Source organism: Diceros bicornis, chromosome 17 (assembly GCF_020826845.1).
Source record: "Diceros bicornis minor isolate mBicDic1 chromosome 17, mDicBic1.mat.cur, whole genome shotgun sequence".
NCBI lineage: Eukaryota > Metazoa > Chordata > Mammalia > Perissodactyla > Rhinocerotidae > Diceros > Diceros bicornis.
The window spans coordinates 36,893,634-36,921,391 of NC_080756.1; the positions used below are offsets into that span (position 1 = coordinate 36,893,634).

General features: G+C 41.2%; 1 protein-coding gene across 1 annotated transcript in view; it reads right to left on the minus strand.

Annotated features, from left to right (window-relative positions):
* RASSF8 (Ras association domain family member 8) overlaps positions 1-27,481 on the minus strand; it is a 126,934-nt gene extending 99,453 nt beyond the window's left edge. The window contains exon 1 of the mRNA XM_058558628.1: positions 27,157-27,481. The gene's annotated coding sequence lies outside the window, so the exon portion shown is untranslated. The remainder of the gene's footprint in view (positions 1-27,156) is intronic.
* Positions 27,482-27,758: the final 277 nt, after the last annotated feature.

Genomic DNA, 27,758 nt, shown 5'->3' on the forward strand with positions numbered 1-27,758 from the left:
TAAAAATGGACTGATCAGCATAAAAGATTTATTACCAGTGTTGATTCTGCGTTGGCTTTTTTATTAAATTATTTTCATAAATGTTGACTAGATATAAAATATAAAGAATTACAAGGGAACAAACATTTGTGTACCCACAACCAATTTTAAGAAGAAAAAGTAAATTACAAATACCTCTGAAGCTCTTTTTGACTCTTCCTAACCCACTTCCTTATCCTCCACTTAGAGGTAATAACTCTCCTAAATTCTATGTGCAGCCTCACCTTGTAAAAAATACTTTAGGGGTCGGCCCGGTGGCACAGTGGTTAAGTGCATGCGCTCTGCTGCAGCGGCCCCGGGTTCGCCGGTTCGGATGCTGGGCACGCACTGACGCACCGCTTGTGAAGCCATGCTATGGCGGCGTCCCATATAAAGTAGAGGAAGATGGGCACAGATGTTAGCCCAGGGCCAGTCTTCCTCAGCAAAAAGAGGAGGATTGGCATCGGATGTTAGCTCAGGGCTGGTCTTCCTCACACAAAAAAAAGAAAAAATACTTTAATCACATGTTTGTATCCCTAAACAATATAGTATTTAGTTTGCCCAAATTTCTGAACTTCATATAAATGGAATCATATTACACATAATCTTTTACAACTTGCTTTTTCCATTCAATATTATGTTGATGCATGGATTGGTGATCCACTCATTTTCAAAGCTGGCAAAGGGCTGACATGCACAGGTATGGGCTGAGGCTGGTTGTTTCCAGGCAGCATCCACGCTGGCACGGTGATGTGCATGCTGTACTGGTTGTTCATAATTTTCAGTATCGCTCCAGTCCTACAGTAATCCACTTTATGTATAAACCACACCATAGTTATGTTTTCTACAATCGATGTTGTTTTCTTCCAGGTTTTTTGGGATGGGCCAAATTAAATGCTACGAAAACTAGTGGACATATGCTGAGTTGCAGGGTATTCATATTTTCAACTTTACTAAAATCAGTTTTCTTCAAAACTGTGGTCATGACTCATCATGGTTCATAAAATTTCCTAGGTTAGATCCAACTTTCTTTTAAATAAAAAAGAGTAAATCAAAAAGGAAATATAGCAGAGAACATTATACTTAGAAGGATACAATCAGTTTATTGAAACTTTGACTTAAATTATAGACATGTATCACATGTACACACACATCAGTAAATGAATTTCTTTTATCTTTTTTTTTTCTTTTTTTGAGGAAGATTATCCCTGAGCTAACATCAATGCCAATCCTCCTCTTTCTGCTGAGGGAGACTGGCCCTGGGCTAACATCCATGCCCATCTTCTTCCACTTCATATAGGATGCCGCCACAACATGGCTTGACAAGCCGTGCGTTCGTGCGCGCCTGGGATCCAAACCCTGGGCCGCCACAGCGGAGTACGCACTTAACCGCTACGCCACTGGGCCAGCCCTAGTAAATGAATTTCTTTCTGTGGGTCACAGTCAAAAAGCTCAGAACTGTCTTCCAGTTGATTAATTCTCTCTTTGGCTATGTCTAATTTACAGTTAAGCCTGTTTGTTGATTTTTAAATTCCAATTAAATATTTAATTTCTCAAAGCTCTATTTAGTTTTTTTAGACCTCCTTTGTCATTTTAATATTCACTTGCTATTTGCCCACATTTTAACCTTCTCATTTCTTTAAAACAAAGTTATTTTACATTCTCTGTCTGACAAATATATCTGAGATCATTATATATCTAATTCTGTTTTCTACTATTTTGGCTGGTTCAATTCATGATGCTTTGTTTACCCGTCTGTTTTATAATTTTGACTGTGATTTAAAATTTCCTGGAATATTTTTTGAATTCTTTGAGGCCTGGGTTGAAGAAAGATTCCTCCAGAAAGAATCTGCACCTGCTTCTGCCTTGTGCTGGCTATGCTGGAACCACTTTACAGCTATATATACCTTTTTTGGACCACTCAGGTAGGTCTAACTTAGGACTGAAAACCTGCATGAATGCCGGTTACGAAACCTCCTTTTCTTGCCACAAGCCTGGTGTTCCAGTTTTTTTCTTTCGGCCCTTCTTGTGTGGTGGGCAAACAAACCTGTGTTTGTGTTTGGTAACAGTTATTGGTTATGAAATATTAGATAGGCAGTTTTCCTTAGAGCTGCTGGGGACTGGGAGGTGGTCAAGGGAAAAGCTGCATTTCTAGCTCAACACTATACACCATGAAAGGGGCCTTTAGGGGTCCTGGGTTTATGTGGCGACATTATCTGTTAAACTTTTTTCCCTAACGCAGGCTCTGGGCTTTGTCTCCTGTCACCAGAGCAACAGGAGACCAAGAAAATCAGGTGTTCTCATAATGGGTGTTTTGCTCATCTCTCTGAGTTCTCACTTTCACTTTCAGGCCAATGTTTTTTTCTTGCAATTTAAAGGCACAATTTATATAATTTATCTAGCATTTTTATTTTTTAGTTTGTGGTGCAAGAGTAGTTTAGAGTATGTGGTCTCACATATCACCAGAAATGAAAGTTTGTGTTAACTTTTTAAACAGCCATTATTTCCTGTTAGTTTATACTGAGCTTATGTTCACCTAAAACCATTAGGCCTTTTTCACATGAGGTTATGTTGAGATAAGTTTCCGCATTCCTGTACTTGCATAACTGCTATTAGTTTGAATCTAAATCATATTCCAACCCATTAAATTTAGTCTTTTTATGTTTCAGCCATAATTCAGATTGAATTCTCAATCTGTCATTTTTAGATTTTATCTATATCTTCAAACATTTTCAATCACAAATTTGATTAACATGCCTTTTATATATTTATTCCAAGTTGAAAAAGATGTGGAACATCATATCACTCAGCATATAATTATAAAACAATTTCTGAAAAAAATAGATACATCTGGAAAGTAGCAGCCAGCATGCTCAATTTCATACAATAAAAGATGTTTACTTGGAAATGCTCTTTTTCAAAAATCAATGTTTTATTACCTTTACCTAAGTGTCATTTAAGGATTATTATAGAGAATTTTTAGTATAGATTATTGAAATGGAGATTGCTATGCCTCCTTCATATAGCACAAATTAGATACAGATGTAAGGTTAAAGTTAACAAGGAGGATGGCTTTGAAAACTATGAAATAGATATAATCAATCATGTCTTAAATGGTGCTGACACGTAAAACCCTCACAGCAAAAGCAAAGATCCTTCAGGGAAGGCTGGGAGAGTCACTCTGAGGTGAAGACTGATCTAGCCTTTGCTGGAGTGATTAATTTTACAGGAAGCAGCAAGGTCCTTCAGCATACCTGCCTCTCCACCTCTATGAAAAAGGGACCAGCAACTAAAACATATTAACGTACTATAGGATGACCATACAATTCATCATCCAGGACAAAAGGTCCTATTATTATGCCAGAACAACAGGAGTGAACCAGGACTGATCCAGTAAACCAGGATATATATCACCCTAACAACATACCTCTTTCCTTTTTTATTAAAGCAACTGCCTAAGTAGCTCCTTATACTGCCCATAAAAAGTACCCATCCATTGCCTATTTTCTACTAGACAAAATGTAAATTTATAGGAGAATATTGCTAATAATATCTTTCAACAATTCCCCCCATGTTATATTTAATATACTCTTTGTTAAAGCAGACAGTTTGAGATCTTTCACTCTTAAAATGAAAGTTTTAAAGGAATTTTTCATCTGAAAAATTCACTGAATTGAAATATCTCATTCCATGAATGCTTTTTAAAATTATCTTGACTTTAAATTATTCTTGCAGTGAGGCTATCTCAACATCTACATCTCCTGTGATGCAAAAATTAAAATTAGGGCATTTGTAACTACTGCCCTTGCTGTGGCTTGGCCTGCTTAGTAGCTAGCTGAGGCTACTCAGGTAACCACGAAGTCCTCTCTCACAAGCTGAAGAACTTAGTACTACCCCCATCCTACTCCCACCAGCTAACAGGAAGACACTGATACAATTTAAAGCAAAATCCAACTTCCATTAAGTATTTTGTTTGGCCAACCTAGTCTTTTTGATGTCTAAAAAGGATGGAAATCACCCAAAAAATCCAAATATACGGCTTCTCTGGAAAAACCTGAAGGTTTGCCAAACGGTCCACCCCACATTTCCTAAGGGCAGTAATCAGCAGGAGCTGAGTGGGGACTGCCCCCTTTAGGTAACTTGTGTACCCTCTAATTTGCCGCAGTCCTAACCACTCATCCTTCACATGCAACCCACTTCACCTCTTAATGCCATCTGCCTGACTGCTGTAATGAGTTTGCAAACCCTGCCATAAAGCATTTGTAAATAAACACACACACCCCATAAACACAGAAGGCTAACACAGCCAAGACAAGAGCATTGCATACCTAGAGCCTCAGGGGTTGTTCTAGAACAGGAGCCTCCAACACTACACCAGGTCAGGGTGTTGGCTGACTAACCTGTTCAGTCTCTCATTGTTTTGCTCATTTGCACTCTCTCGCTCACCTCTGCTTTTTCTCCATATGTTGGCCTCATTCTCTTAGACCAGCTTTTCCCATTGGGTGCTGAGTTAACTTTCTATAATTTTAAAAATCTCTCCAAACCTATTTTCTTATTCCTAAAATGAGTAAATTTACCACGGAGACTTGCGAAAATTAAACAAAAATGTGGGTAAAGGCCCTAGCACAGCCCTGCACATATGATATCCACTTAGTGCATGGTTCTTACTATTTTTATTTAGGTCAACAAACCCCAAAATAAGACCAATAGTGAGCCAGTGTAATAGAAATAACTTTATTTTATGAAACTTATTTTGAATTAGAAAAAGTTATAATTTTCTTGCTTTTAAAGAATAGGTAACAAAACTACTACATAAATAAGAAATAATAAATTCAGCTCCATCATATCACCACTTAATGGAGAAAGAGCACCTGTGGCATAGAGTGAGAGCCATTCAGAAGGCGCCTGCAAGATTTCCAGAACTCCTTCTTTGCTGATTTCCCTGTTCTCGTCATTTAGGCAACAATTTCATTTCTTATAAGGTGCTTTTAATGAAGGCACAGAAATGATTATGGAAGAAGGGTTTTCCCCACCCCAAAGAGAAAGCATAATAGTTACTGCATTTATTTTTTTAATTAAATACTTTTTTGAAACCAAAAATACTGTCCATTTTGTTGTGTATATGTGTGTGTTTTTTCTTAAAATAGAATATGAGGAAAGTCCTTGGTTTTCCTTCTCTAAAGTGAACGCTACATATAACTATATTATGAGTATTACAGCATAATGACCCACCTAGCCAAAACAAATAACAACAACACATTCACATTTGTGGGTTAAATACCTTGTTAGGACAAACCCACTGGGGACTTTGAAAGATATGATATATTTGCTTACAGTGGTTTTTAACCATGGGGGAAGGGTACTTAGACAATCTGATGAAAACAGAAAGAAGTAGATCTAAGGATGAAATCGAGCTTCTCATAACTAAATTTTTTTTTTTTTTTTGTGAGGAAGATCAGCCCTGAGCTAGGGTCTGATGCCAATCCTCCTCTTGTTGCCAAGGAAGATCGGCCCTGGGCTAACATCTGTGCCCATCTTCCTCTACTTTACGTGGGACGCTGCCACAGCATGGCTTGAGAAGCGGTGCGTCGGGGCGCACCCGGGATCCGAACCTGCGAACCCCAGGTGGCAGAAGCAGAGCGTGTGCACTTAACCGCTGCGCCACCGAGCTGGCCCCTCATGCCTAAATTTCTTTAAACCACCACTCTGAATTTCGCCACTGTGAACCTCAGTTTAAGGGTCACCTTCTCCAAGAGACCTTTCCTGATTCCTCCCTCCCACCTCCAGCAATTAAAAACTGGCCACTGCCTTCCTGCGTCCTGACTCTACTGCTACACACTTCTACCACAGCAACGGAAACACTGCATTTGTGGTTGCTCCATCTCCCCTACTAGCCTTTCCTCAGGGGTAGGGACTGTCTCTGGTCTCCATCACTCAACACACAACACAGTACAAAGAACACGAAAGTACTCAACCTCTCTCCTCTACAGCAAAGCTTCAGCATGGAATGGTAGTCAAAATCAACAGTGCTGGAGCCACCCTTGGGTTAGAATCCCAGCTCTGCCCCACTCTTCCCACCCGTGTGAGTTTAGACAAATTATTCTGTGTGTCAGTTTTTGCATAAATAAAATGGAGGATACAAAAATATAGACTATGAGGTTGTTGTGAGATTTAAATGAGTTAATACATGTAAAGTGCTTAGGACCTGCCACATTATAAGCATTCAGACAGTATTATAAATAAAATTACCATTATTATTTAAAAATCGGCCTACATTTCCTTTCATTTCTCAACTCTACGCTTAGCTCACTCTTCTTCAGAAGATCATTAATGATCTCCTCATTGCCAAAAGTCGAGTCCTTATCCTACTTGACTTCCAGCTTCAGCTTCAATACTGCCGGCCAGCTCTTTGTTTTTGAGGCTTGTCCCCCTCGCTTCAGGGAGGGCATTGCTCTCATTTTTCCCCTCTGGCTTCTCTTCCTGCCTGGCCAGCTGCCAGAGCTCCCACTGTGTGACTCTTCTCTACCTGCTTCCAGGACAAGCTTATCTATTACCTGGTCTTCAACTGCGATCACATGCGTCAACTACCTACCACCACATGTGGGAAAGAAGAGTGGAAAATTCAATATACTTTTATCTTTAGGGATAGCTATAGACAATAGCTACACACAGGTTAAATTTAAATTAAAATTTAGAAAAAAAATATATATATACACATACCAGTGCCTCACATTTATTCCATAGGTAATATATTTCAACCTATCCAAAAAATCATCTACATTAAGTTTACGAAACTGCATCTACCACATGGTTGAGTATGTAAATATCTGTACATAGCATTCACCAGGATGTAGCTTGTGTAAATGTACGTTTGGCTGAGTGTCAAAACCTTAGCTTTAAATCAGTAATAGAAATCTTTAAATCTCTAGCCCTCATTTCTTCTTAGAAAACTACATCTGAGATTTACTCAGTCTTGGGCTGTATGAAGTTGATATAAACGCAAACAGGCACTAAGCAGATACAATACACATAGGCCCTATGCACGCTGCATTAATACAGGCAAAAGTAACATCACCACAACCCCACTCTCCATTCTGTTAAGACTATTCTATAATCAAATTACTGTGCCTGGTAACAAGCACACTTCTCTATTTTGCTAAACGGACTACATAAATAATAATTAACTTCCCTAGATATCTCAATAGCCTAGATGTGTTTCAATATCTGTAATTTGCTTTTTGAGCCACTTCAGCATAAACAGCCTATGATATTCTGTGACATTATTTAGATTAGGCAATAACTACATCTGGCAGTAGGAATGCACCGTCCACGGTAGATCTGGTGGGCTGCAATCAGGAAGCCCATACTTCAGAGGTGGTTACAACAGACAAATGCTTTGGAGACGCTTTGCTTATTACCTATGGGATGGATTTTCTTTGGTGCAATCAATGGCTTGCTAATAGGCATGATGAATGTTAGAAATAGGATCACAATGGTGAAATTAAAGGATTCAAGTATGTGAGCTTGCTAAAATGTTTTAGAGACACTTCCACCCTTGAAAGAAGAGAGTATAAAGAATCTGAAGCCTAAATCTCTTACGGCAACTGAAAGACCAAGAATCTTTCCTCTACCATGTTGTTAGCTGCTTCAAGTAAATGTTCCTTGAAAGGTGTATCAGGAGTAAATGTTCCTTGAAAGGTGTATCAGAACACCTAAAAACACAAAGATCGGAGCCTTCACCAACCTTATAAACCAAACTGTATCAAATTTTTTGTGCTACTTGCCAGTGAATGTTTATCTAAAAATTATCAGTATGTGTAGTAGTTTAGTCAAAACTTGCTTTCATTATAACCTGGTGGTTAGGTTGTGAGAGAGCAGGTAACCTCCACCTGCTTCAAGCTTCTTATAGACCATTATCTACTACTTGCCCCAAAAGATTAGGAGTTGGGCAAGAACAAACTGACTGTGGAAGAATGGTCTAGATACCTGTTATATTACACAATACACAGTCTTTCTACGACTTAACTTTGCATGGAGAACGTGAGTAATGGTTTTAGCTTTCCATTCTTATAGGTTTGCTATGGCAATCAAATGATTTAAAGGATGTGAAAATCGTCTAAAAACTATAAGGCAGCATAATCATGTGCAATATTATTACAATCTTTTTGACTATACTTTGAAATTGAAGAATGCTGGCCCTGTTGTTGTCCTGCCTCTTTCCTGGATGTTAGTTTTACCCGTGTGCCTCTTTTGTAGGGCCTTCGTTCTGTTGTTTCCGAAGCCCCTCCCCACCAAACACACACACTCACACACAGCTTTCTGTCTAAAATCTAAAACATTCTGGACTGGGAACGAGATACGCAATACTCATTATTTATTAACATAATTAATATCATTATTAATATAATTATATGTAGTACACACAAAAGATAGGAATGAGGGAGCATGGAGGTTTTATGACCACCACTGCACATGCTCTTATTATACAAGTGAGATTGACCAGTCTGACCTCCACATGTATAAGGGTATTATATTTAAGCCTAGTCCCAGTCATGTAGGAGCTTAGAAATAACTTGATTTGACCTTAGAATTGAACAAGTATTCCAGATTGGCTCTCTCTATCAGAAGCTCAGAAGCCTCTGCCTCTTCAACTAGAGTCAGTTGTACGTTTTTTTGGATAGAATGTTAGAAGAGTTTCATCGTCATTTCCTGAAACTTATTGTCATTAATACAATGTCATCAAATTAAATTCACTCAGTGCCAACAAGCAAATAGTTACCTTTATCTATTTTCTCTTCTGTGCCTTAGTTATCAGACTTTGGGAAACGCCTCCATCTCCCACACTCCCGCTGAGACAGAAGGGCCATGCTGAGAAGTTTAGGCCTGATCCCACTCGTAACGGGCAGCCACTGAGGATTTTGAACAGAGGAGCGTCACAAGTCCTAGTCTCACATCCTACCACTAACTATGTGGCCCTCCTCTTCTATTCTTCTGCGACTGCTCTTCTGAAAGAGAATATGGTACAACGACCTCCCAAGGCTCCCCCAGCATCAACACCACCACATTTCTATAGGAATTCTACAGGTTAGTATTTGATGTCAGTGGTCCTTAATTATACAAACTAGTATCTCTGCCCATACTATGGCTGCCCCACAACCTAGCTGTTCTCAATCATGACTTTTAAAAGATCAACTCTATTGCTCTTGGCAAAATCAGAGAGTATATTTGTAAAGCAAGATTCTCAATTTTTTTTTGTCTTACAAATATTTTAAATTGTGTACTTAACTTGGCAAGTCATATTGCTCAAAAATGATTCACAAAATTAGTATACACTTTGTTAACTTGCTGAATATCTAAAAGATGGAAAACAATTTTCCTGCTAAATAGATAAAGTCAAGAATAAAAACTCCAACAATTTGGGCAGATTATTTCCAGGAAAAAAATCAAAACAATCAGTTGAATGAAAGAGGCTTACTAAGAAGTTAGGCGGATCTTTACATAGAGGAAAAATAAATAACAAGATGGTTATGGGCAAACTCCCAGATAAGCCAGTTAGTTTCTTGCTGTGCAATGATTACAGCTGTAACCCATAACCTCAGCCATTTCTAAATACTTAAGTCATACCTAACAGGGAAGAATCCATGCAAACATCTCACCGATGCCATAACAACACAGCTGACATGCATTGCTGGTAGTCAGAATCACTCGAGTGGAAGGCCATGGCATAATAACTTAATGGAAGAAATCTCGGACCAAACAGGGTCATAAAGTCAAAGTCGGTGTGTCTAATCTCACCTTGAACTCGCACTGCTGAATGATCTTGGGATATTCATTTAAACTTTCTCAGTTCATTTCCCTAACTATAAGTGGTGTGATCTGATTATTTCCAATAATTGTTAAGAATTAAAATATATAATGGACATAAAAGTGGTTGAAAAACTGGACCAACACTGAGGCATTAAACTGTTGACTAGGGAAACATCCTAAGATTCTAGACCCAACTCACAACTTTCTTGGTCACCTGTGCAAAATCAGGTGAGACTCTATCACATGGTGTCAGGATCAGATGCATTACACTGGGCTTGTTCTGAACACAGTAGGTGGAAGAGAGACTTGAGACAGCAGTGGCCTGGGTGAGAGAGGAAGACCAGTAGAAGACTTGTTCATAAAAGCTTACCGCCTTGGAATAAAGTCCAAATTCCTCAGTGCAGCACAAAAGACCCTTGCCACTTGGCCTCAGCCACATTTTCAGCCCCATTTCTCTCTACCCCCAGCAACTGACCCCAGACTGAGTGACTCTAGACACTGTGCTACCTCCCAACAGTACTCTGTACATCCATTCTCCTGGGCTAGCCTCCACCATGGTCCTCTGGCTGTGGTGGCCTCTGTCCAGTTCCCCAATCACCTTGCCCCACCTTTATACCACTGTCCACCAGTCGTATTTGTTTTGGTCCTTCAGTCCTTGATTAGAGTGCACCGTCTTCCAAATAGATTTCTCTGCTTCCCACAGTTCTAAGTAACAAGTCCATCTTCTTTTCTTTTGCTATTGTCTTTATTTCCATAACAGGGCTTTTGAAAGTTCAAGTTTTACATTGCTAACTAGATTGTAAGCTTCTTGAAAGGCAGGGGCCACTTCCTATCTTTGTAATACCACTCTCAGCAAGTATAATTCCTTCGACATAACATGTGCTTCATAAACATTTGTGAATATAAACAAGGCGATCTCAATACACTGGAAGACCTCCAGCAGTACTCTCAGCCCTAGTGAATTCTAAAGCAATCTCAACATTTCCTAATGTAAAATCTGAATAAGCAGAAATCTTAAATCAGGACAGAGACAGAAAAACTGTGTTTCTCATAACCAATCTTGCTATCAACAAAAAGCTAATCAAATTTTAGGACAATGCGATACCCTTTCTCCCAGGAGGGAAAAAAATTATTCCTAACCTCTGCTCCTGCCACTCCCCCAATCCCACCGCACACATCTAACTTTAGCGATATCAAACTATTCGTAGTTCTCCAACAGACTATGTTCTCCCTTACATACTGTGCCTCTGCGCCTGTTGTGCTATCTGTATGGGGTATCCTCCCAGAAAATGCCTTTTCATCCTCAAGTCTTAGCTCAAGAGTGAATTTTCCTCTTAAACCTTCCCTGATTTTTTCAGGCAGACTTAGGAACTTCTTTCCAGAAGCACTCACTTCCAACCCCACCCCAGGAACCCACATCTCCATTTTATCCATTCTCACATTCCAAAAATTATTTCTTTAAATCCCTGGCCTAGATACAAAGTATCTAGAAGATAAGACTGGTTCTTTTTGGTTTTGCATATCCAGCCCACAGGCACTCAACAGATCCTGTCTGAAAGGATCAATGAGGAGTAAAGGCGCCACTCAATCTACCAACATCATTTATCTACAAGTAGATAACGTCCCTGTTTCGGGTTCAGGATCTATCAAGTGCCCACCCATCACCATCCTATTTGGAAGAGGCAGACAAGCGCAGAGTGCACCCTCAGCAGTTTTTCCCATGTCTGAGTACTATTCCCACAGCAACAATACCATCCATGAAGAGGGTTCCAGGCTGGCCCATCAAGCCCTATTCTATTTGAAGGATCTAAAATAGTTAAAACAGCTAGAGATTTTAGGACTCTCAGAGCTAGAAAACATAGTATTAGTAAAAGGTCCCTGCCTGTTTTATAGACTTTTGTGGGCTAGACTAAAATCTTAGCCCTCCCTTTTTGTGTAAGCACCCTTGGAAAAAGATATCCTTAAATTCCAAATCACTGTGGACTTCTACAACACTCACATTTTAAATCGGAGGCTTCCTTTAAACAGAGTGCTCTCTTTGTAGATCAGCCATGGAGTTTCCCATGTGTCAGGTGGGGTTCCTCCTTCTCCCCTTTTCTTTCTGTTTCTACCTCCTCCGCTTGTATGATCAGGAAAATTAGTCTAATATTAGCCCAAACAAAACATAATAAATCTTCTGGAGGAAAAACACACACCTTCACTCATGTTTATGCTCCAGCCTCAGCGGGGTCCTCAACACTGCTGCGCTCTCCCTGGACCCCCAGCTCACTGAGCCACTTAGAGGCTCCCTGCCCTAAAGCTCCTCTGCTTTGCTCAAAGCCCACCTCAAAGCCATGTGCTTTCACTCACAAATAACCCTCACCCCTCACTTCACTGAGAAAATTAATGGCAACTGGACATGAGTTCCCTCCCTGAGCATCCATCCTAATTCCAATTTTTAAATGAAGGACTTCAGCATCTGGCAGATCATCTCACAGACTCATTATCTCAAGTTAATCCTCTTGACCAGTTTATAAGGAAGACATCCAGTTGACCCATGGATGAGCAAAATGAGGATCAAAGGGATTAAAGGATGTGTCCACAGTTCCATACCAGTAAAGGACAAAACAGAGAGACTGGTTCTCTTGACACTGAGTTCACATTGTACTGCACATCTGTTTCAGGACAGCCTCAACTTATTTTCTCAATTCTCCTTCACACGTCCCACGGTCTAGCCGAATTAGCCAACTAAATCTACCCAAGCACGTTACAAAGAAACTTGCCTTTACCTCTTCAAAAAAAAAAGCGATCTTTTTCTGATTATAAAATACATGCACATTGTAAAAAATTTTGGACAAGATGAAAAAGTAAGATTAAAAGTCATCTATAATAAATAATAAGAATGAGCAATCTACAACTATACACAATATAGATGAATCACGCAACGTTGAGTGTGAGAAATCAGACACAAAAGAGTACATGTTGTATGACTCCATTTATATAAGGAACAAAAAAGAGTTAAAACTATGGAATGGTTAGCAAGAGGGAGCCTGTGGGAATGCTGATAATGTTCCATTTCTTAATCTGGACACTTGTTGCATGGGTATGTTCAGCATACCCAAGTTCAGTGAAAATTCAATGAAGTGTATATTTATGACGTGTGTGTGTATATATGTACAGAGACGTACATAAACACACACATATATACTATACTCAAAGTCAGATGCAATGTTTATATTTTGGTGTGTTTTCTTCCTGGTGATTTTTTTTCTTTTGGTATGCCTGTTTCAAAAAATTACGATCAGACTGTATATATAAGTTTATATTCTGACATTTCACCTAACAAAAAAGCATACGCATTTACCCAAATTACTGTCAATTCCTCGTAAATATCTTTAATGGCTGTATCACAGTCTGTCTGGTGCCTGTACCATAATTTACTTAACCAGTGCCCTGCTATCAACCATGCAGATGTGTCCAATGTTTATTATTATAAATACTGCTGTAGGGGCTGGCCCGGTGGTGCAAGCGGTTGAGTGCGTGTGCTCCGCTGCAACGGCCCCTGGGAGGTTCAACGGTCCGGATCCAGGGCGCGCACCGACGCATGGCTTCTCGAGCCATGCTGTGGCGGCGTCCCATAAAAAGTGGAGGAGAATGGGCACAGATGTTAGCCCAGGGCCAATCTTCCTCAGAAAAAAGAGGAGGACTGGCATCAGACATTAGCTCAGGGCTGATCTTCCTCACTAAATAAATAAATAAATAAATAAATAAATAAATAAATAAATAAATAAGTAAATACTGCTGTAGTGAATACCTCTACCCTTTAAGTCATTTAGCCACTCCCTCTTCATATTCTACTTCATATATTTATAATATTGTATACTACAGCATAGTCTGCCATATGTAATTATTCATGTACTTATCGCATCCTCATTGCTCAGTAATAAGCTTCACAAAACCACAGACCACATCACCCCTCCTCATATCCTCCACAGAACCTTACTCCTGAACGTGGTTTAGGTACTTACTATTTGTTGACGTGTTTTCAGAAGCCAAGTAAAACCTCCATTCCTACCAACCTAGATTTCACTATCACCTCAGTCGTCCATGTAACATGAATGTTTTGTCAGCTATATTCCAAACTCTTTGTTTAGTCTGCACAGCTAAACACTTAGAGGCAGTTCAGCGTGGTTCCCCTTAAGGGTATACATACTAGCCAGCATAGTGAATTCATTCAACAACTAACAGTGCCAAGCCCCAAGGATCCAATGATAACCAAACAAGTTCCTGCCATCAAAGAGCTTACAGTTGGTGAATAATTAAACATGGATCCTGCTTTCAAGGAGACCCACAGCCTAGCCGGAAAAGCAACATGAAACAAATCCTAACTCCACCACTCCTGAGCTTTCAAATCACAACTGCTCAGATGGGAACAAATACCAGCCCCAGAGCCAAACTCTTGAAAACTCTGCCTGGGTGGCCGCCTTCCTGTTAGTCTGTGGATGAATGTTTGCTGTACTTAAAATATGTTTTAAAATATATTACAAACATTATTAACCCCATCGTATCTGACAATGCAAAAGTATGGTACATGTTTAAACTGCTAATAAAAAAGAGACACAATTACAGTAGAAACAAAAGGAGAGCTAAGAAAAATAGTTGAGAGTGATGAAAAATATTTTTCTTTTCTATTTTTTCCTTTTGCATTTGGAATGAAGATTGGGAAGAACCCTGAAGAGCAAAGGATGAATGGCGCTGAGGGTGAAAAAGGCTAAGCTATAGCTATTATAACCTAGCAGTAATAATCAGCCAGAACAGAGAAGAGAGATCTTCAGAAGGTTTTCCATTTTGAGTAGAAAATAGGATGATCAGCGCCAAAGGTGGAAACTTGGCCCCATGTTAGTTGTTCTAGAACAGAAAGGCTGAGCACAGCCAGGGCTGAGCCCACCCAGGCTCCTGCAATTCAAGAGGTGAGGGGTGAACTTGGACACCAAGGGCTACTAAGGGGCTTCCCAGGGCTCCAAAGAGAACATGAAGGAGCCACCTGCCTCAAGAGATTTTTAATGTAGACAGAGCTGCTCGACTTTAGAAAAAGATGCCCTGTGGAACATCCAGCAGCAAGGGGACAACTGGTTATAAAGCTTCAAAGAACCAACTTACACTCCTTGAACTGCATTGGGGGACTACAAGCTTCAAGTCCTCTTAGTCACTTTGAACTTGTGAACAAATGAGCTTAAGAAGAGCGTCTCAGAAGCTCACCTGTTTGAAGTAGAGAGCTTCTGAAATTACAACACAAAGGAAGAAGAGAAATACGCATGCACATAGTACTGAAAGAAGGCAAGATAGACTCCTGAGGGAGTGAGCACCTCCTTCAGGGAGAAAGGATGGCTAGGCCGGGGTTTAGAGCTCTAGAGTATTTTGGTAGGTAAAGGAGAGGTTGAACCATTTTTGCACGTGATCAAATAGCATGTTTAGATGTTTCAGCATCAACGCATGAAGCAGTTTATTAATTTAGTCCTGCTAGAGCCTGGCATGAGAGGACAGATGAGGGAGGAGAGCTGGCGGGCAGCCAATCAAAAGGCAGGACAGCCACCTGGCTAGCCCAGGACAGGGGACTACGCCAGATTTCAGAGGTCCTGTGTGCTATAACAGAGTCTGATCTCAACCCTGCAGGCAGTGACAGAGCTGAGCTTGAAGCAAGTCAGTGACTCAGTGAGATGTGTGTATCCAAGAGCTCATCTGGTGACATGGAAGATGGGTCTCAGGCAGGGAGACCAGTGAAGTGGTAACAGTCTCAATGAGAGATGATAAGTTAGAGCAGTGAATGATGGGGAAATGGAAAAAATGTTCTCAGCTGTCCAGGAGGTAAAATCAGAAGGACTACATGAGTTAGTCAAGGTGAGGTGGCACAGGAAGGATTAGCAATAAGGTGGATGATGGTGCCACAAACCAAGGTAGGAAATAAAGGAAGAAGTCAGGAGATATGTTGATCCTAAGGAACTGCTGCATGGTTCGGTAGAGAGAGGTCTGGAAGTCAGAATACAGAGCACTGTAGGAACAGATTTGGAAGTTCATCACCACATACCATACGTTGGAGTAAGAACAATGAAAGTGGGTAAGACCACTCGTAACAGAAATTCTTATATTCTTAGGATATGGACCTTTTTGTGAGCTTGATGAGAATCCTCACCAAACCAAAAAATGTACATAAACAAACAACATTTTGGAAAAAACACTAGCCAGCTTACAGGCCCCTTGCTGCCCAGAGAGGACTGCAGGTTAAGACATCCTGGGCCTGGGGGCTGGGAGGGGAGGTGGGAAGAAGGTGTAAGGCAGCATTTCTCAACCAGGATGCTACTGGCAAATTGCAAGGGACAAGTCTTCACCACGCAGGATGCTGAGCACCCCCGGCCCAGGCCCTGCCCACTAAGCACCAGAAGTACCCAAAACCTAGTCTCTGTGACAACCCAAAAATGCCCCCATATATTCCCAAATAATATCACCCTATCTGAGAACCTCTGGTCAAAAAGGAGAGAAGGAGGCAGCAAAGAAGACTTAGAAAGATCAGAGAGGGGAGAAAAAGCAGACCTAATCCTTCAGCCAACAGGTCATCCCCATTTCCAAAATACACCCCACAGTGTGACCCTTCTCCCTACCTCCACCACTAGCACATTATGTAAGCCATCCCTTTCATGAACTATTGCAATCATCTCGTAATTGGTCTTCTTGCTTCTATCCTTTATTTCCTTTTTCTTTTTATTAAGTCACCATGCTGTATATTACATCCTCAGGACTTATAACTGGAAGTTTGTACCTTTTGACACCTTTCACCCATTTCCTCCCCCACCCCCCGACCTCTGGCAACCATCAGTCTGTTCTCTGTATCTATGAGTTTGGTTTTCTTCTTTTTTTTTTAGTTTGCACATATAAGCGAGATCATACAGTATTTGTCTTTCTCTGTCTGACTTATTTCACTTAGCATAATGCCCCCAAAGTCCATGCATGTTGTTGCAAATAGTAGGATTTCCTTCTTTTTTCTAGCTGAATAATATTCCACTGTATATTTATGTACCACATTTTCTTTATCCATTCATCCACTGATGGATGGATAGGTTGTTTCCATGTCTTGGCTTCCTGCTTCTATTCTTAATTCCCCTTGACAAGCTCTTTCCACATGGCAGCAAAGTGAGGCTTTTCAACTTCACTAATTTTATTTAACCAACACTTTTATAATATTTACTACCTTCACCATGTTCTGTTCTTTACAAACATTAACTCATTTAATCCTTACAACAACATTATGAGATAGGTATCATTCCTAATCCCATTTTACTGATGAGGCACAGAGAAGTTACAGAACTACTCTATGGTCACAGAGCCAGTAAGTATAGGGCTGGGATTTTAACCCGGGCAGCCAGCTGCAGAGTTGATGCTCTTGACTGCAACTCCATGCTATTCTCCAATTCATTATTCCTCTGTTGAAGACCCTCAACTGTCTTCTCACACAAGAGTGTAGACTAGATTCTTGTCACAGCCAATAAGGCCTTAGAATAGGGGCCCCCACTACCTCATCTCCTGCCCCCTCCCCCTAGCCTCACTGGGCTGACTGCTGTGATGTGGGCTCAGCCCGCTCCAGGGCCTCTGCACTCACTGTCTCCTCTATCTGGAGTGTTCTTCCTTCAGACAGCTACAGAGTTGGCTCCTTCACTTCATTAAGGTCTCTACTCAAATGTTCTCTCCTGCCCATCTAATATCAAATAACACCTCTACTCCTACCCCCAGCATTTTCAATTGCTCCACCTTGCTATATTTTTTTCTCCAAAGCATTTACCATCATGGAAAGAACGTAAAATTACTCATTCATTTATTATCTAACTCCCACCAGTAGAGTGCACTTTCCATGAAAGCAGGAATTCTGTGCATTTTGTTCTCTGCTACAGCCCCATGCAAGGAAGGGCATGCAGTTCATATTTGAATGAATGAATGAACAAAGAAAGAGCGGTGACAAGGAAGCCAAGAAGGAGAAATTTCAAGACAGAGGGAGATAGCTCAACAGTGTCAACATGCTGCAAAAAGCTTTGGTTATATTAGGAGTGAAAAGTTTCCACTGATTTTGGCAATTAAGTTATTGGTGCCTGTGGCAAGAAATGTTTCTAAGAAATGGTACCTGGCTGGGGAATGAGTTGACCGGTGATGTAGTAGAAGCATTAAGCACAGACAACTCCTGTAAGAAGTTTGCTGAGAAAGAAGACAGCTAGAAGGAGCAGCAATGTCAAGAGAGACTTCAGCATATTCTTTCCATGCTGAGGGTAAGGAGCCAAGGGACGGTGAGACTGAAATTCAATAGAGAGAGGATTACCATGGAGAAAGGCCTTGGAGATAGATGACTCCAGACTGTGGAGGATGAGGAGGATCTTCCATGTTAACTAGCAAACGCTCTTCTCTCTCCTTCGGATGATCCATCCTGACAGTGTTCTCTCTGACTCAGGTGCTCCTCAGACCATCAGCCTGGACCGACTGTGGAGAGTTTAGAACCTGTCCTCTCCAAAGAGCACTGAGGCCTGTTCAGACTCCCAGTTCAGAGAGAATGAGTATAGAGTTCACTGGATCTGGGTAAGAGGGAAAGGCACTAACCCTTCACTGAGACACGTCATATACATTCATTTGCAGATATGGACACATATAAACATCTCTTTTATTGCAAAACAGCCCTGAGTGATAAATTAGTAACTTCATGTCAAGATTAGGGAATTTGAGTCTGGGAGAGCTTCATAACTTCTCCAAGGCTACTCAGGTCCAGCCAGGCTTTTAACTGAAGTGGGTGCTCTTTCCAATATATACTGTATGTCATTACTCAAGAGAATAAAATAGAAAAGACAGATCATCAAGACTAGAAAAATTAAAATGGAGGGCACGCTCCAGGTTGGGAAATTTTCAAAGAGAGAAAATAGTGAAATAATTGTCATTAACAGGACAGATAACTAAAATTTAAAGGCTAAGTTGTATATGTTACCCCACCACCAGACTTTGTTTTTCCTTTAGTTTGTGTTATCCAGCTATGAATGTCAATTGATATAATAAAGAGATATAACAGACAACTGATTTTTGACTAAGACATAAAGGCAATTCAGTGGAGAAAGAAGAGTTTTTTTAACAAATAGTGCTGAAACAATTAGATTTCCATATGCAGAAAATCAGCTTCAATTCATAACTCACTCATTATAAAAAATTAACTCAATGGGCCAAACACCTTAACAGACACCTTGCCAAAGATACAGAGATGGCAAATAAGCATATGAAAAGATGCTCCACATCTTATGTCATCAGGGGATGCAAATTAAAACAACAATGATCTACCACTACACACCTATTAGAATGGCCAAAATTCAAAACAAGGACAACACTAAATGCTGATGAGGATGTGAAACAATAGAAACTCTCATTCATTGCTGGTGGGAATGCAAAATGGTACAGCCACTTTGGAAGACAGCTTGGTAGTTTCTTACAAAACTAAACATACTCTTACCATACGATTCAGCAATTGTACTCCTTGGTATTTACTCAAAGGAGCTGAAAACTTATGTCCACGCAAAAACTTACACGCAGATGTTCACTGCAGCTTTATCCATAATTGCCAAAATTTGGAAGCAACCGAGATGCCCATTCAGTAGGTGAATGGAAAAATAAACTGTGGTAGATCCAGACAATGGAATATTATTCAGGGCTAAAAATGAGCTATCAAGCCATGAAAAGACATAGAGAAAATAAATGCATGTTACTAAGTGAAAGAGCCAGTCTGAAAAGGCTACATACTGTATAATTCCAACTATATGACATTCAGGAAAGGGCAAAACTATGGAGATAGTAAAAAGATCAGTGGTTGCCAAGGGTTAGGACAGAGGGAGGGATGAATAGGCAGAGCACAGAGGATTTTTAGGGCAGTGTAACTACTCCATATGATGCTATAATGGTGGATAAAAGTCATTATACATTTGTCCAAACACATAGAATGTACAACACCAAGAGTGAACCCTAATGTAAATCATGGACTCTGGGTAATAATGACATGTCAATGTAGGTTCATCTGTAACAAATGTACCACTCTCATGGGGGATGCTGATAATGGAGAAGACTAGGCATGTGTGGGGGCACTGGGTATATGGGAAATTTCTGTACCTTCTGCTCAATTTTGCTGTGACCCTAAAATTGTTCTAAAAAATAAACTCTATTTTAGAAAATTAACTTAAAATGGATCATAGACTTGAATGTAAAACCTAAAACTATAAAACTTCTAGAAGAAAACACAGAGAAAATTTTTGTGACCTTGGGTTAGGTAAATATTTCTTAAACAGGACACTAAAAGCACAATGTATAAAAAAAAAATTCATAAATTGGACTTCATCAAAATGAAAAACTTCTCTTCAAAAGTCACTGTGAAAAGAATGAAAGGATAAACCATAAACTGGGAGAAAATCTTTGCAAAGCATATATTTGATGAAGCACTTGTCCAAAATATATAAAAAACTCTCAAAATTTAACAATACAAACAATAAACTCAATAAAAACATGGGCAAAAGATTTGAACTGACACTTCACCAAAGCAAATATAAAGAGAGCAAAAAACACATAAAAAGATGCTCAATATCATTGGTCATTAGGGAAATGCAAATTAAAATCACAATGAAATAGCACAAATAACTAAGATTAAAAAGACTGACCATACTAAGTGTTGACAAGGAACCAGCATGCTTATACACTGCTGGTAGGAAAGTAAAATGGTATAATAACTTTGGAAAACAGTTTGGCAGTTTCTGAAAAAGCTAAACACACCTACCATGATCCAGCCATTCCACTCCTACGTACTTACCTAAGATAAATGAAAGTATATGCCCATACACAGACTGTATGCACATGTTCATAGCAGCTTTATTTACAACAGCCAAAAATTAGAAACAACCCAAATATCCACCAATAGGTACAAAAATAAATACACTGTTGTATATCTATACAATGTAATACTACTTGGCAATGAGAAGGAATGAACTACTGCTACATACATCAAAACAAATGAATGTCCAAATAATTATTCTGAGTGAAAAGAACCCAGACCAAAAAAGAGTACATACTACATGATTCCATTAATTTAAAATTCTAGAAAATGCAAACTACTCTATAAAGACAGAAAGCAAAGCTGTGGTTTGGGGGTGAGGGGATGATGGAAAGGGAAGGAATTATAAGGGAAATGGGGAAATTTGGGGAGGGTGATGGATATGCTCATTATCTTGATTGTGGTGATGATTTCATATTTATATGCATAGGTCAAAGCTTATCAAATTGTACACTTAAATGTGTGCAGTTTATTGCATGTCAATAAAGCTGTTTTAAAAAGAAGAAATATAAGGGAAAGAAGTCATTACACACAAAAAGAAAATAAGAAAAATACAGCACAAATAAGCTACTTAAGTTTTCTGACATCTAATGGCATCAGGTATTAGAACTTGCTTTAGAAATGGCCAAATTTTACCTTAAACATTGCAAAATATCCCCAACCTACCTTTCAATAGTATTTCTACAGTGAAGTTTCAGAGATTGTAAACCTATTCAAATATTTTAAGCAAAAATAAGATTAAGATCTTACTTTTCTGTCCAACATCTATCTATTAAGAGAACCCTAATTTTTTCAATGTATGTAATTATATCTAGAAGAATAATTTAATTTTAAGTGATTTTCCAATAATAAAATTACTATAATTAAAGATACATGGTGTAGCACTCAGAAGCCAATGACAGTTAACAAGAGTTACAAAATATATCACCTACATGATTAAAACCTGGTGGAAAATTATCAAAACTCTCCTCTTATTACAACCTGTATTTAGATCTGATTTCTTATCAAAGCAAAGAGTAAAATATATGCTGCTGAATAAGAAAATATTTTTCTTAATGCATAAGACTTAGACAGCACTGGAGTTAATTGTAATGAGCTTTGTGATGTATTTGAATGTGACAAAAAAAACACTACCCAAAATAAGTCTTCTAAATCTTATAGAGCAAGGCTGTGAAATAAATAGGTAATAAATATTACTGGTGCTAAAAAGCTCCAGGCAATTTGGGCAAGGTCACTCAAAGTAACCAGTAAGCACATATACACCAGGGAAAAAATAACAAGGGCTCCCAACCCTAACTCTGTTCTCCTCCCACAGTGGTGGCTACTCGTGATGCAAATGTCCTGGGGGCACAAAGGCCTACCACAAAGGCAAATCACACGGTGTGCCTGTCTCTGGCCACACTCAATATTTTTAGACAAGTAAAATCAAGTCTAAATAAGCACCAAGGTAAGGTAAAGGGTCGGGATAAAGAGGGCATCTCTACCCAGTCATGCCTTCCTGACTAGTAAAAAAAGGGTGGGGAAATGAGGGGCCAACAAGACAACGTTCTTGAGGGAAGCAAATGTCTGAAAAACTTAAGCTTCCTTTTTAAGATTTTGATCAGGTGAACTACTCACTCTTCTTTCGTGACAGCACTTAGCCCAGAGTTTGGCACATTACAGGAGCTTAAAAATGCTGCTTTAATGCTCCCTGTTCTCCCAACCCAAGGGTATCCAGCTTCTGGCTAGCAAAAACTCAGGGACCAGACCACGCAGAGCTATAACAATTTGGGAAACACCAGAGGTTGAGTGCAAAGAAATAAATCCAGAAAGGACTAGAATCACCTCCCAGGTTCCCTGTCTACTTAGTGCCCTATAAGACACACAACAGAAAAGAATTAAAATTATATTCTAAGAATGTGAGGGAAAATTCTAAAAGGAAACTAAAGTTCTAAAAAACAAGTCAAAAGGGAATGTGGGTGATTATGTAAGAAGCAGAGACTAGAAACATTAATAATAAAGACATAAGCACTTCAGAGTTATAGTGCATCAAACTAATATTTTGTAAAGAGCAACCACATGACCAAAACACTCAAACAGAGCTTTAAGCCTTCCTTGGCCTTGGGAAGTCATGAGACTTTTTTGGCTAAAACAAGGAATGCTTTAGTGAGAGAGGGAAAAAGAACTTCCAGATCTCTAGGTGGCTCCCATTTTTAAACAACTGCTCCTCTACCTTAACTAAATGGTCAAATGACATGTAGCTATGCAAGTCACATCACCAGCGGGACAGTACTAAACATCCTTACAACTATAACTCTCATTTTTCTACTACATTTTTCCCTATCTTCCTTTGAAGTCTAGCACTAAGCAACCAACAACCACTGACCAATGTGTTATCATATGACATGTGCAAAGTAATATGACATAGTAAGATTTTTTTCTTTCAGTAATCCTGTGCTGATGAAAAAAAGCATAATTACTTTAATGATGTACTTAGAGAAAGGATTATCTACAACAGAAAATCACAAGGGTAACGCTAATTAAAAGGTGTCCCAATTTATTACTATGAATTTTTCACAGAGCCCAAATGCATTAATTTTACCCAATATCTGCAAAGGCTGTTTCATACTATACATAAAACCAGCAAAGAAGGAGCATAGGAGAGTGCCAGTCTGGCTTTTCTGTTATGTAAAGCAGATTTAACAGTTATAAAGAAGGCAATCAAGATACAAATATAAAACTGATATTACTATCTTATTCATTATAACAATAACTATTTATTGAGCACCTACTATATATACCAGTCACTGGGTATAGACTGGTGAATAAACCAGGCATTATTCCCGCCTGCAAGAGCAAGAAAGAAACATTAAACAATTAAATAATATATAATTATAAATTGTGAATATTAAGAAGGAAAAGATGATTGTGCTATGAGGCAGAAGATACAGGGGTTCTAAGTCACATGATGATAAGGGTGGCATTCTGGAGAAGACTTTTATAAGAAGGATATTTGAACCTGCACCCAAGGATGAGAAATTACTCAAGGAGATGGTCCTAAAATAGAGAGATCAACAGCATGAGCAAGGGGCCTGAGGTGAGTCTACTGGACAACTGGACAACATGGCCGGCAAGAGATGAAGATGGGGGCAGGGGCCAAATCACGCAGGACCTTGTAGGTATGTTGAGTATTTTACACTTTATCCCAAGAATAAACGTGTTTCCTAAGAGCCTGGAAGACTTTAAACAGCAAGTGACTTTCTTTTCTTTTTCAGGCTTGCTGGTGGGAAAAGGGACAGGAAGGGGTGCAGAGTGTGTGCAGGAGGCCTCTGCAACGAGGAGAAATAATGGTGGCTTGAGCTAGGATGGCAGCATAGTGGGGACTGGAAACCAGACAGGTTTTGCAAGAGATTCTTCCAGAAAAGTGGACAGGACTTTATGACAAGCTGGTTGGGTGGGGGGTGATAGAACAGAAGAGAGAGTGGAAGATAACCAGCCGTCTGGCCTGAGCCACTCGCTGGATGGATGAGATGAAAAAACAGAGGAGGTGGGGCCGGTCCAGTGGCACAAGCGGTTAAGTGTGCGCGCTCCGCTGAGGCGGCCCGGGGTTCGCTGGTTCGGGTCCCGGGCGCGCACCGACGCACTGCTTGGCAAGCCATGCTGTGGCGGCGTCCCATATAAAGTGGAAGAAGATGGGCACAGATGTTAGCCCAGGGCCGTCTTCCTCAGCAAAAAAAGAGGAGGATTGGCGGATGTTAGCACAGGGCTGATCTCCTCACAAAAAAAAAAAAACAAAAAACAGAGGAGGAACAGTTGAAAGGTTGAGTCATCAAGAGCTCAGTTCTGGAGAAGTCTGAGATGCTGCCATTTATGGGCTAAGATGTGCCAGGCACTGTATTAGGTGTTCTTATCACAGCACCCCTTCTAGTAGGAGTATCCCCATTTCACAGAAAGCAAACTGCAGAGCACAGAGGCTGAAGCAGCCTGGTCAAGCTCATCCAGTTCCACGTGAAAAGGCACACTTGCCACCCAAGTCTGGCTGGCTGGCTGGCTGGCTGTGGGGTAAGCATTCTTTCCACCATACAGAGTTCTTGGAAATGATCTCTACACTTTGAATTTTGAAATCTATTTAGGGTTGGAGCAACCCAGCATCCAAGGAGAGTAAACAGGTGATACATTATTTTTTAAATCCAAATCCTCAGATTTATGATGCATAGTGTTTTCCTGTTCCACGCCCATTCCCACTCCACTTCTACCTGCAGAGTTTTGCAATGTTTTGGACACTAGCAAAATATCTAGGACCTTAATGTTTTACAATAAATGAGCAAAGCCATTATGCCAGGAATCAACCATAATGAAAAGAGCAACAATATCCAGCAGCAAATAATATTTTTACTTTCAAGTCATGACATACATCAACGTAAGATAGATCACTTAATGAGTAAGAAATTTTGAAAAACTAATCATTTCTCAAAATGACCCAGGCATTCAAGTCAAAAATTAATGCAAGCCACCAGTACAGAAGGCTACAAAGGCCAAGCGTTGAGATTCACATTAAAAAATCGAAACCTTAAAAAAATGAAATGTTACGCAAAAAGAAATGATAGCGCAACTGTGTAGAATTTAAAATCTGCAATTCCAAAATATCTCAACCAAATGCCAAATTCAGTCAACATGCACCCTAAAAACAACTTAAACATTCCCTTCTTTCTAACTGCTTTTCCCTGTAACATGCTGACACTTCTGCAAACTGAAATGCCTTTCCTATGTGCACAGTTCCATGATTTGCTCCCTCCCTGGGCTCTCTGATGCCCTCCTCAACTACTGAAGCCCAGAAATTAGGCTCAATCAATGAATCTACAAAGAACTCAATGCATTACTGCCAACTGTGTCTATTATTGAAAGTACCAGCTTGAGACTCTTAAAAGGAGACAAAATGAGGAAGTGGGAGATTTTCGAAAGGCTTCGTCATGTGTGTGACAAATTATATTTTGTTGGGTCTAATTCTTCAATAGAATAATCATCAAATTATGTTCAGTCTTCTTAAAGTGGGGTACAGTCACATGTAATTTTTATAGTTTTGGGAGAGCTCCCCAAGGAGATAAATGAAATTAAAAGGACCATTAATATGCCCACTAAAAGATAAAAACTCACACAAATCCTCCAAAATGATGGTGCTGTGCCCTGCTTCCTGAGTCTTGTGTCCACCCGGTACCTCTCCCTGCAGAGGGCTAGCTGGCATTCACTCCTGCCTCATCCAGGCAAAGGAAAGCATGCTAAAAAATCCATTACGAAAGCTTCTCATTTTTCTGTTCCTTCATAACATGATCACCAACTCCTGGCAATCTAAAAAATGAAAGACTTGGAAAAAAAAATCCAACTACCGGGTGCCCCCTACTAGAATGAGTGGTTAATCCAACTGACAGAAAAGCAGAGATCTACACATATTTGAAGGTGCTTCCTGAGGACACAACAGATCTAAGGAAGAATTGCTGAGCCACATTACACTGGAAAATCCACAAATGTTCGTCCTCGCTGTCACCTGGCTGGAGGAATTTTTTAAAAATGCAATGCTTTGATGTATTGACAGGGTTAACTTGACGGGTTTAAATCAGCTACGAAACGTGGCTTGCATCTATTTCCCTTCCAAATCCCTAAAGATCATGGGCAATACTGATCCGCAATTATATTCAACGCTTGCACTGCTTAAGATGCCATCTGATGCTGAAAAAGTAGTGGTTTAGCAACACCATGCGGCTCTCTGATGCTAAAATAACAACGCAACACTCGATTACGAATCCAGGTACTCGGCTTGTAAGACCCAGTGCCGCACAAGGACCCACGTTCAAAGCTCAAGTCCCTTCAGGTTGCATCTTACTAAGATTTCTGCCCTCTACCCTCTGAAAGTTTCTAGTTTGCAAAACGGAATTACTCTGGAAGTCCCCTCTTCTGGACTCCCCTCCCCAGATGGGTTGGCAGTAAGGAGAAACAGGGACGGAGGATGGTGAATCGTTCAAACAAAATTTAAAAACCTATACACCAATCATTTTTTTCAGAGGAAAAAATAAGCTTTCACCAAACCGCCACCCGGCCAGCGCGCATCCGATTTCCATCTGGAAAGAAAAATATTAAAGAAGCCAGACATACATTTCCCTGCCCAACAAAAGTGGCCTCTAAACTCCCCTGCCAAGGACACTGGGAGGAAACAGAGAAGCAGGGAACAAGCTCGTTACTTTTCAGTCCGAGGCGCGTGTGTGCAGCGGGGAGAAGGCTCAACTAGGGGAACACGACCGGGAAAAGGTGATCTGGAGGCAGTGGGAGCCCGCGGCGGGAACCGGGTGGGGGACGGAGAGGGCGAAGAAACCCCAGGTGCACAAGAGGGGTGAGGGGGCGAGAAGCGGGGAGCCCCGAGGCTCCAGGAGAAGGAGGGAGGGGTCCCGGACGCTGCCCAGAAATCGCGGCCGCGGAGTAAAGTTAATACTCACTCAGTTTCGCAACTGCGCCGCCCCCGCAGGCCGCCCGGCGGGGCTGGCCGGGGCGCTGGGGACGCGGCGGCGCCCGGAGCCCGGCGGCCGCCCAGCGCCTGTCCGCGGCCGCGCAGCCCCGCGCGCCTCCCTCCGCGGCGCTCCGCGGGCCGCGCGCGGCGCACCGGCCGGAGGCCCCGGCTCCCCGGCGCGCCCTCTCCGCGCACCTCCGGGCCGGCGCTAGGTGAGCGTGGACGCCCCGGGCCGGGGTGCCGGGGCTGCGAGCGCGCGGGCTGCCGCTGCGCCGCCGGCAGGAGCCGCCCCCAGCGCCGCCGCCGCTGCCGCGGGCAGGCGGGCGAGGCTCGGCGAGGAGCGGGGCGCCGGGCGAGCGCGGGCGGCCGAGCTGGCGGCCGGCGAGCTCCCGCGGCCGGTGCTTCTGGGCTGGGGGCCGGGCTGGGGGCCGGGCCGGGCCGGGCAGCCGGCGGCTCCGCCCCCTCTCCGGGCGGCGGGCTGCGCGCGCGAGAGCAGCGGCGCGGGGGCGCCCCCCTCGGCCGGGCGCTCGGGTTACAGCCGCCGCTGCCGGCTCCCCCGCCCGCGCCTCGCCGGTTCGCCGGCGCCCGGAG